At 40.1% G+C, this 14028-nt stretch overlaps 2 long non-coding RNA genes across 2 annotated transcripts; both read left to right on the forward strand.

Annotated features, from left to right (window-relative positions):
• Positions 1-19: 19 nt before the first annotated feature.
• On the forward strand, positions 20-1134 carry LOC110709191. The gene is made up of 3 exons (XR_002508885.1): positions 20-117; positions 213-1027; positions 1114-1134. It is a non-coding gene; the product is annotated as an uncharacterized LOC110709191 (long non-coding RNA).
• A 1000-nt stretch (positions 1135-2134) lies between these two features.
• LOC110709190 lies at positions 2135-2607 on the forward strand. Its single transcript, XR_002508884.1, has 2 exons — positions 2135-2237; positions 2341-2607. It is a non-coding gene; the product is annotated as an uncharacterized LOC110709190 (long non-coding RNA).
• The last annotated feature ends 11421 nt before the right edge of the window (positions 2608-14028 follow it).

Genomic DNA, 14028 nt, shown 5'->3' on the forward strand with positions numbered 1-14028 from the left:
GTTGTGTCTAGTTTGCCGGATAAGACATATGCTTGGCTTCTAGCAAGATCAATAGAAGATGATAAGGGAAATCCTTATTTGCCGGATGAGAAAACAAGAGAGGTGAAAGAATCCATTGTAAGTATATAATAAGTGTTTATTTCAATTTTGAATATATTTTGTTAAGTTTATGTATTGCAACCAAAGTTTTCTAACTTGAAGTCTTTGTGTAGGATAATTGGAGAAAGCAACAAGCTGATGGAAAATTTGTTCCTAATAGGCATGATGATATCTTATCTCGTGCCCTTGGGAAAAAAGATCGTAATGGTCGGGCAATAGCATTTGGCAGTGGAATTGGCAGTAAAGCTGTATGGGGATCCGGAGAGAGGCGTAGTGGCCGACGGGGTAAGGAATTCGGAGATGCTTAGCTGGAAGAATTAGAGGCAAGATTAGCCCGGAGGGTACGAGAGGAGACTATGCAAGAGATGGATTCTCAAATGGATTCCATGGTTCAATAGAAGTTTATGTTATTTGCTAAACAGATTGGTATTCAAATTCCAACTGAATTGATGGAAATGAATAACATAGGCCGGACGACTCAACAAAATCTTAGTAGTTTCCAATCAGTGGGTGATGATCCATTTGCAAACATACAGGTATCCAAAACTTTGTTATTTTATATTTTTTATCTTTTTTTTTGTAATGATTTATGACTGCGACATACTTTTAACTTTGTAACTTTGTTTTCTTTTTTTTAATAATGATTTTTTCCTATCTTTGTAAGGAACCGATTCCATGTCGGCTATCATGGTTGAAAAATGACTCTCAGAAAGTCATTGTCGCTGAAGGTACATATCATTCGGAGTTTATCCTTGATCATCATAGTAACCTCCTTCCAAATCACGTGAGGGTAAGTGTTGATGATTTTTTTGACGAGTTCAAAGAATTCTCGGTTCCAGTTCCTTCTTCAGTCATCAAGAAACTTAAGCATGCTTACGGTACATTTAGCCAATGGCCGAAAGACTTGGTTTCACTCATGCATGACAAGGTAAATTATTTTTGTAACAATTTACGTATAGTTTTCCATACAAAATATAGCAAATTGTTGAATAGATTTGCTTTACTGTTGATTAGGAATTCATATCAAATAAGAACGATGATAACAACAAAGCGGCCAAAGAAAACATGCAAGACAAACTGAAAGTAGTTGAAAGTGGTCATGAAACAAAAGAGTCCAACACCAATCCAAAAAACGTTTTTCTTATGGATTATGCTTTGGAAAACTTGTCTCAGAAGTGTGGGTCTTTGAATAGTTTGTTATCTTCATTACCCAAAGGTGAAACTATTAAGGTAAAGGTTGACGCTTGGACCTTTAGTTATGAAGATAGTAAGGACATCGTTATAAGACTTGAAGATGTCAATCAACTTCTCACGGGAGCTTGGCTGAATATTTCAATTTTGCAAGTTTTTATGATGTAAGATATTCAAATTTCACTCTTCCCATATATACTTATTTATTACCATTTATAATGTTATTACATGATATATATGTAGGGCCTTGAGTGACTTACTCGATACGGTGGATGTGGCTTCCATTGGATTCATGTGTCCGGAAATGATTTCATAAACCTATTTGCATAGTGATGCAGATCATATCCTACTATACATGACACATGTGATGGAAAAACAAAAATCTAAGTAGTTCATCTTACGCCCATACCATGAAAAGTATAAACTTTGAACTTGTATTTATTTGAACTTTGCAAATTGTTGATATTATTTTACTCTTTTACAAATGTGTGTCTAATTTATTATGTAGGAATTATTGGGTTCTTTTGGTCTTATGCATGGCTAAGCGTGAAGTCGTTATCTTTGATTCTTTGAGGCAGAAGCGAAATTTAGCAATTAAGTTTGCAAAGACAAAGTAAGTCTAGTTTGTTATTAATGTCATGATTTTATGTGTGTAAGGATAATATATATGTTATTTGTTTCAAATGTGTAGTGCTTTTCGAAGTTTCAAGGTATTAAGTCGACAATCTAGGGGAAGTAAATTGACATGGCATTTGGGACAGGTTACCTTAATTTCTTACCCTAACTTTTAGTTTCTTAATAATTTAAGTATAGCAATTTAATTCAACTTATAAATATATTACATGTAGCGTCCTCAACAATTGGGTGGACGTGAGTGTGGCTACTACGTCATGCGTTATATGTACGAAATACTTGAACATCACCATAGCAATGAGGATCTTATTCAGGTATGAGTTGTCAAATATTTCATTTTTGTTTGATAAATACAATTTGATGTTAGCTACAATCTTGAATTAAAACTTTCCTCTTGTATATTTGTTGTGTTGATAGGATTTTTCAAGAACTACACCGTACACCGAGGAGGAGATAAATGAGATTCGAGATATTTGGGCAAAGTATTTTATATGTAATGTTGAACTTTATATTTACATTTAGCACATGTTGGACTCTTGTTTTGGATTATAGGCTTCACATGAATGACTTTGGTTAATTAGTGTTGGGATGATGAGTATAATGTCTATGATATTGAGATGTAAATTATTGGACAGGTTGTTAATATAATGTCGTCATTCCCAATTTTATGGGTAGGCCAAATTACAAAGGAGACTCTGCCGAAATTTACATTTGCATTTCAATAATATTGCATTTTAATTTCAATTATATTAGCGTTAGCATATTACTTTATACCACTAGCAAGGAAAACAGGTACTACAAACATATACAAGGCAATTATTATAATTAAAAAAAATCACCTCATTTGCGTCACTCATTAAACAAACAAGTGACGCAAATAAAGCAATTTTGTATTGTCTAGTCAGTCATTTGTGTCACATCTATATAAACAAGTGACGCAAATAACAAACAAGAAGTTTATCAGAAGAGTCATTTGCGTCGCTCCTTAATAAAAGAGCGACGCAAATAAGAGTCATTTGCGTCACTCCTTTATAAAGGAGCAACGCAAATAACTCTTATTTGCGTCACTCCTTTATAAAGGAGTGACGCAAATGACTCTTATTTGCGTCGCGCCTAGGAGCGACGCAAATGACTTTTAAATCATTTGCGTCGCGAGCAGTTGCGTTACTCATAGATGCGACGCAAATACACTATAAATGAGCGACGCAAGTAAGCCTTTTTCTACTAGTGGCATAACCCTTTTACAAACACAATTCCGCACTCATTAGCACTAGAAACACCTAGCCAAGTTCGAAGTTGCCTTCGCCCTAGATGTGAATGGTTTGATATTTATGAGGTTTGGCCGTAAATTCCTATTTTAATTATTTAATTTAATTGTTTTGTTTATTACTTTTCTTTGAAGTTACTAATGTGTGTATTTTGTTATTAGAAAGAGGTACGAGGTATCGAAGTAAGTAATTTAATTATTTTATTGATATTATGATATAGAAATCATGTTTAGATTATTATTTTGATTCCTAGTATCATGTTAGGATGCTTTTGTTGTTTCCTAGTATCATGTTTAGGGTAATAATTAAGTTTCTTATATCAATTATGATTTCTATGATGCTTCCTATTTTCTTTCCTAATATCATGTTAGTATCATATTAGGGTTAAATCTTTAATCTTTGATGTTTAGTGACATTCTAGGATTTGTTATTAATCTTGTTAGTATCATGCCTAGGATCTTGTTATTATTATGCTTTAGCATTGATATGATTATGGTTATGATTATTATTATGATTTTTATTATTATGATGATGATTATTATGTTGCTTGATGATGATATTATTTATTGTTATTGCTTGATCACACCTTTTATGCATGTTTAAAAGGTTTTTGTACTTGTAATCACGCTTAATAAGATAATTAATAATCTTGTTTAGGATAATATGATTATAATTCAAGTGATCGGCAATAATAGTTTTGTTTGTGCATTAATATTCAACCAACATAGATTAAAAAAGTTTAGGGTTAACCTAAAGATTGCATGTTAGTCAGAAAGCGCACATGAAAACGAGAAGAATAAAGTAGAGGTCTATTTTATAGGGCGAGTTCTTTCTCTTTTAGATTGGATTCGTACCCTCATCCTCGAACACCAGTCATGGTTCCAGATCTATTGGAGTTAATGATCTCCTGGATCATTAAGGGGTGTAACCTTCACCCTGTGAACGGTTTACAAGTTCCTAAAACTTGTTGGCGACTCTTTGATCTCGTTTCCTTCCCTTTGGACGCCACCATGCTTAAGTGTATGAATACAGTGGGGTTCAAGTTTGGGATAATGCTTGAAAATTTCTATTTTAATTCCTGAAATTTATTTTGGCAATGATTTAGAATGAGTGGATGAGACTCGAATAGTTCTAAGTATTTCATGTGCGTACTTTTGATTGACATTGTTGGCATAAGAATAAAAATTTTCTCATGGGAAAGACCATCTGTAATGAGTCAAAAACATAGGATTTTTATACGTAGGAAATTTGAGAAATATCTTTCACAACTAGAATAAAAATAATACTGCGAAGACTAGAAAATTCTAAGAACACCGAAAGCTGCTTAGGCATGTAGGAACTGGGTCTAGAAAACAGAGCTTGTCGCCAATGATATGGCTCTGTCGCCTGGCGACAGGGCTATATCTTAGCGACATACTCTGTTGTTTGGCGCCAAGTTCTTCCAGTACCGAGCCAGAACTCTTCCTTCTTCTTTTGACTGGCTCTAGCACTATTGGCTCGATTCTACTTCTTATTGAGTTTTTCTCTCTCGGAATTCATGCTCCATCTACCCAATCGAACGCTCCTGGAAACGAAGGGTATATCCGAGATTGTAAAATTCACCAAACCGTGGAAGCAAGTTTAGCTCGCAGGGTCCCATCCACATGCGCCAACCCTTCCAAAGGTAAGGCTTCCACGCGGTGCATCTGGACTCATAACCATGGACCCTCTTTGACTAACCCATATCCTGAACTTTAGAGAACTAGAGCCATGGTTAGGTTGCAAACTCATTGCATCATATTGTGCTTACTTGACTACTTGTGCATTCTTTGCTTGAGCATAACCTATGTGTGTTCACACTAACCGTTTGTTTGACTTGTGATTGAGTCTAAATAAAATAATTAATGACTAAAAGGACTTTTCTTAGTTAATTAATTTGAGTAATTAAAGTCTAATAAATTAATCAAACCGACTTAGTACGAATTTAGCCATGTCCCTTTAGAGTAAAAATACTGAAAACAGTCCCAGATCAATGTTCCAGCAATGACGCAAAAGTTTGGGCTATGGCGCCAAACGCTGCAGTGCAACGCCGGGCGACAACCCAGTCGTCTGGAGCTGCACTTCAATGTGTGGTGACAGTCCAGTTTATTACTCGAGTCATCACGACGATTCTAATCAATCAATTTATGAATCAGTTTGATCAGTTAGATTAATGGCAGTAGCTATATTTAGTCCTTAATTGAGTCTAAGCATTTAGTTCCATGGTCATACACAAGAGTCAAAGCATGTCACTTGCACTCACTAATAAAGTACACACTAATATGTATGTACAGCATGACCATGTCTAGGTTAATGCATGAGTCGTCTTCCGTCATTTGAGTGGGGGGTCCAATCTATTCCCATTCTCTTCCACATTCTCTTACATGTTGAATAGAGCTTAAGTCAACATAAATAAAGAAAAAAATTATCCCTAATTTCCCTTTCTACAGTACTTGGTTAAGGATAGAAGGGCGATTAATCAAGGACAACACCTTTTTGATAAACTAGTCAGTCGAAAAAGAAAAGCTAAGAAGATAATGACAATTCAAGAAGAAGTCAATGAGCCTAAGAAGCAAATGGCTAACATGACTGAGGTGTTGAAGGCTTTAACCCTTCTAATCAATGACCTTGTGAAACAAAAATAAATGGAGCTCATTCAAGAAAGCTTGAGCAAAATATCCAATGACTATAGATTCCAGGGCATTAGCTCACAAGGGGTCTTAGTGGACAAGGAACTTCTTCCGCAGAAGTTCAATGCCACTGACATCCCTAAGTTCAAGGCAACAAATAATCCTTACTTCAACTTAAGGACATTCGAGGCCATAATGAACATTAAGAGGATTGATAGGTAAATCTTTCATTCCTTGTTTTCTTTATCTCTTGAAAATATTTGTCAACAATGGTTTTTCTCCCTTGATAAAGAGAAAACCTCTACTTGGGATGCCATTGTAAACGCTTTCATTGATAAATATAAGTGTAATATTCAAGTCGAAACCGACTATAGACAACTTGAGATCTTAAGACAAAAAGAGAATGAAGGCTTTACTTCTTTCTTTAACAAGTGGAAGGAAACTTCCGCCAATATGATAAAAGTCCCTACTGAAAAAGAATCCGTGATCGAGGATGTTCATCAAAAATTTACGAGAAATGTATTCAAAGCACTTAAAATATCAACATAACTTGAATGATTTTAAGGTCCTCTATGACATAGGCATCGAGATCGAAGATGACCTCGCAAAACAAAAAACTACTAACAATAGTAACCACAGTGGCTAGAAAGGAAAGAAGAACGACAATCCTTCTTCTTCCGAAATTGCCCATCTAGTAACAATGTTAGTACCTTTTATCTCATTGAAGTCTTAGCCATGGATAACCAAGGATCTAAGAAGCAACTAAGGAAAGACTTCGCCCCCATTGGGATGAGCTATGATGCTGCCTTCGATCGACTCCATACTAAGGGACTCATTACTCCCATTGGACCTATTCAAGATCTTGCACCTGAAAAGAGATTGCCAAGTTGGAATCCAGATGCACATTGCAAGTACCATCAAGGTAAGGGTCATACTACTGAGAGTTGTCTAAAGGAGGCCATCCAATATTTTATCGACAATAACAAGCTTCATATACCTCCAATTGGAAAGAAGACCGAGTGATGATAAAACACAAGACACGAAGCGAGCTTTAACAATAAGATTTTGTGACCTCTTTTTTCTATATCTTTTATTTATCCCTTCCCCAATAATTTTAGCATAGACACCTTTTATTTTCCCTTAGATTTATATTGTAGGATTATTATTTCTTTTCCTTTAATAAAAAAAAAATCAATGCCGAACTAAGCACAAGGTATACCCATGATTAGAGGCACCCCTTGTAGCCATATCATATCATCTTTACCCTTTCAAATACACAATTGTTTTTTGATAAACCACTTTGAGCCTCACCTAACGATAGGCCTTTCTTTTTTTCAACCCACATCTACCTAACCTTGGGATGGGATGGGATGGTGTGTAACTTATGCAATTTTCAAAGAACAAAAAAGCTTGAGTGATTCAAAAGATTAAAATAGCAAAAATAGAAATAATAAAAGTGTAACAAAGGGCAAGCGTCCAATAATTCCTTTGACATGAACATGTCCTTGATAAGAACACGTCTCAGATTACGTCTCTTATCGAGTGCTCGGTACCGTGCCTGAGAAACATGAATGCCAAGTGAGTGATAGACTGCATGATCGGGATTGCCCACCCTTATAAAAATAAAATAAATGCAAAAGCAAAAGAGAGAGAAAAATATAAACAAAAAAAAGAAAAGAGAGTTAAAAGCCTCAAGCATAAAAATATAAAGATTCAAAAGCAAGGCTGCACACCTTGGGGGCTTATCGAGTGTCTTGAGCCTTTATCCCCTTCTTCTTCAAACCTTTAGCCTAACCACGTTACAACCCTTCAAAAGACCTTTTTGTGGTATACACACTTGTGCGAGGTTCAGCGGCAGTATGCCATGTTTTTTAGGATTTTTAGATCATTCCGGCCTGCGTGCCGAGTATTTGTGTTTTTACCGGCTGTGGAGTCGGGTAACAATATAATTTTTCTTCCTCTCGGATGTTTATCCAAATAATAATATTTATCCGGCTTTTTACCGATTTTGAAGGAAAATATGCCGACTAAGTCGGCTTCATGAAATTTTGATTTGTTTCGATTTATGCATATACATTCTGCAATTGAAATTTTTGCCTATCTTTTTAAAGCATGCGGCAATACAGACAGTACACCGGCTATTCTTGCCCCTGGCGGCTGTGTGATTGGTTTTGGTACTTGTATGATTGATTGACTTTGGAATGTTTGATACTCTAACGAGTATGGAATGTTCCAAGTCAATCAAACACAGTAGTGATTGCCCCAAACCAAGTGCACAACCGTCTATCAGCAACTGTTGTACCCAATCCGGGTATTCACATAGGACTCTTTGCTAGCTAGACGGGCAATTACCGCCTGGCGGTCAATGAAACAGGGGACATTGTCCACCTATTTGATTGGGGCAACTGGTACTTCATTGCTAGCCAGGCGGGGCGTTACCGCCTAGCCATCAATGGAACAGTGGACATATTGTCCGCCTGTTTGATGGGCCTTAGACGGCTTATAGGCCATCATGAACACCTTCAATCCATTGTACCTTAATCTCCTGCCCCACTAGGGTAGTCGGTATAACTTCGTTGAATAGTCTCATAGAAAACTTCGTTAATTTACCGGCTGGCGTCTCTTGACATCCGGTTTTAAGCTTAATCATTCTTTTAGACTATTTTGGTCAGACAACTATTAGTTGAACAATTTGGTCGTTCAATCTTTGCTGTCTGCATATGCCGTTAGAGCAACCGATAGAATGCCCTTTCCGACGATAACACCCAGAGGGGCGCCACCGGACGCCATACTAAAAAAAGAGTAGACGAATTTATAAAAACAATGTTGCATCCGGCCATTGGCCTCGGTTTTAATTTTAATTTTAGCCACTAGGTCTTTTGACTTAGTTTAATTTCTTATTTAAAAGTCCGCTTGTGCATTTCCCAGACGGAGGTCTTATTATAAACATCATGTTAGCCGCTAAGTTTTAACCTAGCTTATTCAATTTGTTGTCCGTCTGAGTTTTCAACAGATGGTAACTTGGATTGCGCATGTATACATACAAAGCAAATAAATCAATATTGAAAATAAAAGGCAACTTTTTCATTGATAGGCAACTTTTACAAAAATTTACAGGCCTTTGAAGTAGTACTTTTTTAAGTTATCTACATTCCAAGTTCTAGGAAGCCGCCTGTCCTCTGGAGTTTCCAAGTGGTAGGTGTCGTTTCTAACTTCTTCAAAAATCCGGTAGGGACCTTCCTAATTAGGAGTTATCTTTCCTTGCTCATTGGCCCTACTGGTTGCCTCCATTTTACGTAACACAAAGTCCCTAAAATTCAAGGGTCGTTTGTGCACTCTCTTGTTGTAAGCACGAGTCATTCTTTGACGGTAAATCTCATGACGCAAGGCGGCATTTCCCCTTTGCTCCGGGAGTGAGTCCAATGCTAGCCGCATGTCCTCCTACTTTTCCTCTTAATCATATAGCATGACCCGTAGAGTCAGCTCATAATTCTCAATGGACAAGGCGACTTCAGCACCGTAAACCATAAGGAATGGGGTTTCGCCGGTTGCCCCTTTTTCCGTTGGCCAGATGGCCCATAGGAAGTGAATTAACTCTTCAGTACATAAACCACCGGCTCTTTCAACTTTCTTCTTAATACCGTCTGAGATGAGTTTGTTGACGGCTTTAACCTGGCCGTTTGCTTGGGGTCGGCCGACTGATTCAAACCAGTGTGAGATCCCTTGATCTCCTAACCAAGTTTTGAGCTGAGGCATCTCAAATTGAGGTCCATTATCAAATACCATAGATATAGGTACCCTAATCCGGGTGATAATGTTCTTCCATATGAAGGAGATGACATCTTTTGTCTTGATGCCTTTGACTGCCTCCGCTTCCACCCACTTGGTGAAATAGTTCACGCCACAAGAATATAGTGTTTTCCGCCTGGTGCAGGCGTATAAAGACCTAGAATGTCCATGCCCCATTTAGCAAACGGGACTGGGTTGTGGATCGCCGTCAGATCAGTAGCCGAGCGATGGATCAGCTTGTCAAATCTTTGACACTTGTCACATTTTTTAACAAATTCCATGGTATATGACTCCAAAGTGGCCCAAAAGTAATGTCGCCTGGATGTGACGGCTAGGGATCTGCCGCCTGAGTTAGATGCGTAGTATCCCGCATGCAACTCTTCGAGAACTTCTCTCCCCTTTTCTAGGGTAACACACTTCAGTAAGGCCTTCAGAATACCCACCTTGAAGAGTTGTCCTTCTCTCATCTTGAAGTTTGTTGCACGCTTTTTCAGCTCCCGTCTTCATGCACCTTCCAAACCTGATCAAGGTTATCTGGAGCAACTGGCCTTGTCATTTCAACAATGAAGTTGACAAACGCCTGACCCTTCTCTTCTTTTCTTGGTTTGTAGGAGATTTAAAGACTCTGCATTTCAATAGCCCATTTGAGCATTCTCCCGGATGATTCCAGGGTCGTCATTGGCCGCTTGAGGGGCTGATCTCTGTAGATCACCACCGGATGTGCCAAGAAGTATGGTTTTAACTTCTTAACAGCCATGTATAGAGCGAGGCCAAATTTTTCAACCATGAGGTACCAAAGTTCATCATTTCTTAGCACATGGCTAATGAAATAGATCGGGAGCTGATTGTCGTCTCTCTCAGCAACGAGAACAGCATTGAGGGCATGATCTGAGACGGCTAGGTACATGAAGAGCGTCTCTTTTGGAAGAGGGCTAACAAGCCTTGGAAAGGAGTGTAAATGTTCTTTCAATTTCTAAAAGGCCGCCTCAGCATCATCTCCCCATTCAAACCTAGTCTTCTTCCTGATTGCCTAGAAGAAGTAAAGGCATTTGTCACCTGACCGGCTGAGGAGTCTCCCAAGCACGGCTAGGCAACCGGTAAGCCTCTGAGCTTCCTTGACAGTGCGGGGTGACTTCATATCAATCACCGCCTGTATCTTCTCGGGGTTAGCCTCTATCCCCTTTTGATCAATTAGGAATCTGAGAAACTTCCCAGACTTAACACTAAAAACACACTTTTTGGGATTTAACATGACCTTATGTTGCCTGAGTGTGATGAAGGTTTCTCGGAGATCAGCAAAGTGATCCACCTGTAGCTTGGATTTGACTATCAAATCATCAATATATGCCTTTACATTCCTGCCAATCTGATTAACGAAGAATATATTTATCATCCGTTAGAAAGTAGCAAGCGCATTCTTCAAGCAAAACGGCATCACTGTATAGAAGAATAACCTTTGATCAGTGACAAAGGCCATCTTCTCTTGATCTTTTTTCCACAAGGGTATCTAATGGAAGCCGGAGTAGGCATCCATAAAACTCATCAAGGCATGAGCGGCTGTAGAATTGACCAGGCTGTCGATCTTTGGGAGCGGATAACTGTCCTTTGGACATGCCTTGTTGAGGTCTATGTAATCTACACACATGCTCCAGGTACCATTCGACTTCTTTACAAGCACAACATTCGCAACCCAGTCGGGAAAATTACATGGCCGAATGAACCCAACGTCCAGTAGCTTTTTTACTTCGACAACTGCCGCCTGACTTCTCTCCTCGCCGTGATTTCTTTTCTTTTGCCGGATGGGCTTCTTTTTTGGATCCACGGCGAGTTTGTGGACTACGAAAACTGGACTGATGCCTGACATCTCCTCCACTTTAAAGGCAAAGATGTCTATGAATTCCTTCAGTAGATGGTGCAAGTCTACACCAAGCCTTTCAAAGGCAGTCGTCCCCACCTTAACCATTTGCTCTGGACAACTGACATCTAGAGGAATATTGATTAGGGGATTTTGCTCCCACCAATCGGAATGCGCCACGTGGGCCAATCAGGTCCTGCCAAGTGTCCCCCAGTTGGACCTCTCAGGGCTTTCCACGTGGCACACGCTTATTCGTCCACCCTGGACTTATTATGTCATGACACGTGGCATACTCCATGCCTAATGGAGAAGCCGGTCACCTAGGCCCAACATCCGAGGGAAGCCCAATCAGCCCAAGGTTAACCTAAACCTAGATTGGCACGTTTCCCGAGGTTATAAATACCTCCCTTAATCCTCATTAAGGGAGATTACGCAGATTACACACATTAAACACTCTCACCTAGAGAGACCCAATCACTTTAATTTCCGCATTAATTACTCCTTAATCAAGTACTAACTTGACCGTCGGAGGCGGATCTCCAATCATCCGGAGCATCCGTTTGTTTTGCAGGTACAGGCGTCCGGTTCCAGTCTCGGAATTGTAACTCTCCCGCAGGACATCAGAAAACCCCGAAACATTTTGGCGCCGTCTGTGGGGAGAGTACTTCTGAGATGGCACCCACGTTTGTACCGGCTCCTGAAGAGAGACGTCCCCTGGACGATCCTCTAGTTCAGTCGGACCACGATACTGAGAATGAATTTGAAGTTGAAGCCCACACAGCTTCAGACGGGACCCTAAGGGCCCGACGTACCCGTCATACCGAAAGGAGGGAACGGGAACATCTTCAAACTGGAAGCGAGCCAGCAGGCGCACCGCCTGTTCGGCAGCAGCCGACTGATGGGTCTGCTCCCATCACAAGGAACGAACTCATGACCTTCATGAGGGACTTCAAGGGAGAAATTCAAGAGTTGATCAACAAGAAGCCGCCTGCTCTGGAAAAGGAGCAGTCGGCTAAGAAACCCTCCACTTCACGGAAGAGGAAGCCAGTTCAAGGGCGAGAGGCGACCCCTCATCCTAAATCTAGGAAGTGGGAGCCACCTGCCCTTGATTTCACAAAATACCGTTTTCCTACTCCAGGAAATAGGAAACCTGTTCGTCATATTCAGGCGGACGGGTCGAGGAAAACATACACAGACGCTCGGCTACTGCTAGAGCAGAAGAAGAGTGACCGATTGTCAGAGTCGGCCTCTACTTCAAACTTCCAAGATAGTCTGCGAAATACCTCGATGAGGCATACTCAGTCGTATCATGAGGGTCAGTCAGGCGGCACCTCCCGTCAGTCCGGCTTTCATAGCGACCAGGCGGTACCAAACTTACCGTTTGTACCGCAACAACAGTATTTTTTACAGCCACCTCCGTTTGGTGGACATGCAGCAAAAAATGTCCAACCTATGGACTGGCAGCTACGGTTGCTTAGACTTGGTGAACAGCCGTCGGCCTTCTCCAAGGAAATTACTGAAGCCGCTTAGCCGGCCAAAGTGAAAAATGTATTAGTAGGCGCCTATGACGGCACTACTAACCCAGAAGACCATCTGATGGCATTCACCAACCTGATGTACCTTCAAGGGTTGGATGATCCCACTTGGTGCAAGTATTTCCCAGCGACTCTCAAAGGAATCGCACAACAATGGTTCGACAACCTGCCGACTGGTTGTGTAAATAACTTCAAGACGCTTGCTTACTTATTCACCTCCAACTTCGCCATGAACATCCCTGCGAAGAAGACGACCCTTGATTTAGGAACAATTCAGCAGGGCGAGAAGGAGGGGCTTCGTTCTTACATCAGGCGATTTAACCTGATGAAAATACAGATTCAAGGGTTACCGGATGAAGTAGCCTATACTGACTTTTTCAGAGGTCTCAAAGACGGGTCGAACTTCAAATTTGATTTGATCCGAAAGAGGGTGGCGACTCTTCAAGAGGCCTTGATTGAAGCGGAAGCCTATATACAGGCGACTGATCTTTGTAGTACGGTAAAACAGTCAGACGGGAAAAGGTCCGACAAAAGAGAAGGACAACAGAAGTAGTCGTCAAACAAAGACGAGAAGAGAAAAGAGGTATGGGCAACTGATTCCTCTAAACAGCCGTCCCAGAAGAAGAAAAAAGAATTCAAACCATACTCCCCAAAGTATGTGTTTAACAAGGATAGCCAATTTATCCTAAAGGAAATCAAGGGACGGATCTCAATTGAGAAGCCGGTCCCCATGAAGGGTTCTGCAAACAATCGGAACCAAGAAAAATTTTGTGATTATCATGAAGATGTTGGTCATCACACCAATGAATGCATCACTCTCATGAGGTATCTGGACCACCTGGCTGAGCAAGGTCACCTTGACACTTATGTCAAGAAATCTACAGGGAACACTTCCTCGAAAAAGTAGTCGACCAAAAAGAATCAACAGGCTGACAGCTCCGATACAGATGATGCAGTCGTCTACACCATTGCAGGCGGCTTCTCAGGAGGCGGCCCCACTATTAGGGGCA

Source organism: Chenopodium quinoa, unplaced genomic scaffold (assembly GCF_001683475.1).
Source record: "Chenopodium quinoa cultivar QQ74 unplaced genomic scaffold, ASM168347v1, whole genome shotgun sequence".
In the NCBI taxonomy this organism is placed as follows: Eukaryota; Viridiplantae; Streptophyta; class Magnoliopsida; order Caryophyllales; family Amaranthaceae; genus Chenopodium; species Chenopodium quinoa.